The sequence below is a fragment of the Elaeis guineensis genome, chromosome 2 (assembly GCF_000442705.2).
Source record: "Elaeis guineensis isolate ETL-2024a chromosome 2, EG11, whole genome shotgun sequence".
Classification (NCBI taxonomy): Eukaryota; Viridiplantae; Streptophyta; class Magnoliopsida; order Arecales; family Arecaceae; genus Elaeis; species Elaeis guineensis.
This window is the reverse complement of record NC_025994.2, coordinates 44330921-44335505: the sequence shown is the minus strand read 5'-3', so window position 1 is coordinate 44335505 and position 4585 is coordinate 44330921.

Here is a 4585-nt window from a genome sequence, read left to right as displayed (position 1 = left end):
ACATTGCATAAAATATGAGGCATGGGATAGCTCAAATCAAGTTTTTTAATTGGGTTAGACCTAAGGTTAAAATCAAAGACTTAATGGACTAAAAAGAGTAGTTGATCCAATCTAACCAATAGTTGATTTAGATAGATCAAGGATACTCTAGATCAAAAATAATAGTTGTAGTTGATCGAGTCCATATCTTTGATCAAACCAAATAGACCTTGATTCAGGCTCAAAGGTTGAGCCTAAGTCATTAGGCTGATTAGATTGCTAGATGACTTGAGTTAACCTATTTGTTAAGGTTAATCAGTATGATTGATTTAGGTACCCTAGACTAACTTGTCTCTAATCTTTCTCGTGACTTGATAAAGTCAGTGGGAGAATCTACGACATATCGGTTGGACCCACTAGTCACTAATCCTTTTCATGACTTGGTAAAGTCAGTGGGAGGATTATGACTTGTAGATTGACTGATGTCCTCTAAGATATATTAACCAGATCCTCTAAATTATTAGATTCATAAAATAAGCTAGTTATGAGAATAACTAGATCATAGCCTCCCATTAAAGTGCGTGATAATGAGTCTAATATCCCAAATAGGTATTGAAGGCACCACACGCCTGGTGTCTATTACGTATTGAAATTATCATTCATTATATGATCATCTTATTGTATCTTCAGACCAACGCTCAGGTTGAATGAGCCACACTCAGGTCTGGACATCTATTTTGTTGGATGCACTTGATGTTGTCATATTAATGATTGGATCTAATTAGAATTTTTAGTAGAGGCACCACATGCCTGCTGAAGGGATGCCTGGAGTAAAATCTAATTACTAAAAATTGTTTAAAGAAATAATTGATTGTGAACCTACCCATGGATGCACTAGGGTTGGCCGAGCCATACTCGGGCCTGGATGCAGTCTATGTGGATTCTAGTACCTGCTAAAGAATTAAAGTAATTCTTCAGATTGGAGGTAGAGGCTATCAATTCGTATAAAATAGTGAGAGAACCTTTAGACTAAAGTCTAAGTCTTTAGGCTTAAAATAATTCATATACTAAAGGTCAATTATTCTCTTTTCAGAAATGGCTAGAAAATTATCGCTCTGTTCATTGTTAGACAGTGACAACATTATCAAACCTAACTTCGATAGCCAGTATCGAAAGTTGAATATAGTTTTTTTTTTTAGCAAATTAATCAAGAAGTCTCAGGCTAACCCAAACAGGCTTAAAAGAGAAATCAGCAAATAGTTGTTGGATAAGATATTATGTGATAACTTCTTGAAGTTTCTCGATTGGTAATACTATTATCTGGGTATAGGATATTGATAGTGCAAGTCGTGTTTGTAAATAGTTACAAAAATACTTCAGGATAGTAGAATGTCTGAAAAAATGGCAAGAGACTCCTAAATATAAGACATAGAAGTCTGTTCTATTCTTAACATTAGGAATCATCGAACTTATTTTCAACCCTGAAGATGTCATTTTTAGTGATTGCCACTATTATCCAATCTTATTGATGGTGTCAATAAGTATGATTATTATAATATCATTGTGAATGATACTACAATAATGAGTAGATAATTGAAAATGACATAAACTCATTACCATAGTCTGTTAGTGTAAAGTACACATCTGACTAGCATCCTAGATTAGACAATGTCATCGAAGTCTATTTTTGGTATAGTTGACTTATTCATCTTTTATTGAAAAAGATAAATAAGCCAGCAATATTCTAAGTTATGGTACATATTGTTATATTTATACTCACAAACATTAATACCAGAAGAGGGCTTACTACATTAAAATCTCTGATGACCTATCTTTGTATGGGTGTGTCTTGCTTATGAAGCATAAATTTAAATCAATTGAAATATTCAAATGATTCTATAATGAGGTTGGAAAATGAATTACAAAAAGTATTAGAATTCATCAGTTTGACTGATGAAGTGAATACTTTTACAGTAAGTTTTGATATGTCTTAAAAAAAAAATTAGATTCTCTCTTAATAGACCTCTCCTGAGACATCATTATTTAAAAAGATGTCCGAAAAGAAAAATTGAATCTTGTTAGACATAGTTTGGTCTATTATGAGATTTGCTGGTCTGACTGAGGTCATGTTTTAAAAACTACTTGATATGTACTCGAGAACGTTCCAAGCAAATCGATCCCAAAACTCCATATGAGATATGGACTTGGATAATTTGATACTCTCTTACCTTAGGATTTGCAGTGTTGAATTTGTGTGAAATGTTCACTAATCGATTAGCTTGGATCTTGGTTTGATAAATTTCATTTAAGAATATTTTTTTTACCTCCTAATGGATATGAGATATTCATGAATCTTAAGGTAATTCTTTTGGAAAGAAAGTTTCTTGGTGAAAGAACTGATGCCTTCAAGAGCAAGCTTAATAAAGCTTGATAAGTAGGAGAACTAACTCTGACACAAACCAACAGAATCGAAATTGATTAGATCAAATTCGAAACCCGATGTAAAGGCATCCTGGAATAGATACAGTAGAGTGCCGTATCAGTCGAACAGATACTTCAATTTCTAGATTTGAGATGGAGATTGATCTCCCATACGGATGCAATACAAGGATCTAACATTAAGAAGTGGCTTCGAACCATTAAATCTGAAATAAAGTCCATAAACATCAACAATGTATGGACATTCATTGGTTCACCTGAAGGGGTAAGACCCATAAGGTGTAGTGGATTTTAGATGGATAAGAGGCGCAGATGGAAAGGTGGAGACCTATTAATTCTATCTGATTGCCAAATGATTTCATCAAAGTTATAGTGTTGACTATGACGAGATGATTTTCTTATGACAATCCTTATGTCCATTCAGATTGAATCAAGCTTATCAGAGTTAGAATATATATTTTGAATATATGGCTTCGTTAAGAATGAAGCAGAATCTTGTATGTACAAATGGGCTAATAGTTCTGTAAAACCATTCTTTGTGCTGTTTGGATGAAATTCTCTTAATCAAAAATGACATTTCTACATTATAGAGAATAAAAGCTTGGTTGTCATTTCTGTTCTCCATAAAGATTTGGAAGGTTATGAGAACCATCCTTAAATATTTATGAAATACTAAAGACCAATGGCTCATTTATGGAGAATTTGATTTAAAATCTGTAGAATATCGATTCTAATTTTTAATCAGATGGGAATGATAAAGTTGTGTCAAATTATATTTTTATCCTAAAAAGATGAGCGACATGCTGGAAATGTTCCATGCAATAGTTAGTAGCCAATTTTATTTACGATATGGAGTTCTTTGCAGCATTTGATACTGGTAAAGAAGTTGTTTGTTATGAAAATTTATCAGCAAGCATGGAATGGCACCCTCTATTGATGGTCCAATCTTTCTATATTGACAGTAGCACTGAAGCCATAGCTCAAGCTGAAGAATTGATATTCAATCTGTGAACCAAACACTTTCTGTATTACAATCAACTTATTCAATAAGATCAAAATAAAATCGACCTTAGGAAGATCGACTAAAAGAAAAACTTGATCGATCCATTAACTAGAGCAATCGGATCTAATAAGTTCGATGATCTAAAATAGAAGATAGGTATTTGATACCGATCTGATTGGCTTTAGTCCAAGTGGGAGTTGTTGGAAAATATATTCTAAAACCAATCATCTAGGTTGTAGATGATTGTGCTCCATATAAGTATATGAATTATAGAATGATAAATATTATCTGACAGATTCATCATAAGGAATATATCTTCTAAAGTAGAACTCATATGTTATGATGAAGCTCTTAGAACTACTTTCAAAATGATAAATGAGGATTTATCATATAGTTTGTTAAATTCTGCTCACGACCAAATAATACAATTGTTACAAGGATAATAATTGTATCGAGTATAGGTTGTTGTATGTCATATTAGTTGGTTGTCCTCTTAACCAAGATGTGTGGTGATTCGGGTATGGCTTGCAAGCAACTCACTGTGCTTTGGTGTTGGACTATCCAAATTTTTAATTCAGTGACGGAAGATTTTTGGGTACAGTCAAGTACTTGTGAAGTCTGAGTGTGAGTCAAGATGGGATTGACCGCTCCAAGTAAAATTGGAGATGATGCATCATTGTGTTTCAATTCAGTAAAACTTTAGCAAAGTAGTCCTAGTGAAGAGTTACAGAATTTTTGAGGTTGAGATACAATGTGGACCACTCTTTCTGGGTTGACAGTTTATCCTTAGTTGTTCTTGAGCATCAAGTGTCAAAGGGATGAATTATACAGTAACTATATTCACATGGATTTTAGAGTGTTGCTAGGCATACATTCGATCTATCCGAATGTCAGATCCCATTGCTAGATGGTTACATCGATTAGTATAAAAATTATTCTTGTACTATCGATTTAGGTTCGAACCTATGGGATCACACACATAGAAGTACTTGTCTGATCAAATGGCTGATCAACAATTATGAATTGTTAAAAGGTTTAATTATCAATTTGATTAATGATTAATCTTATGCAAAGGTTGTAATAAATTATTTACTAATAATTAGTAAATTAGAAGAATAATTAATTAATAATATAATTATTAATTAGCTTAATTTAATTGAGCAA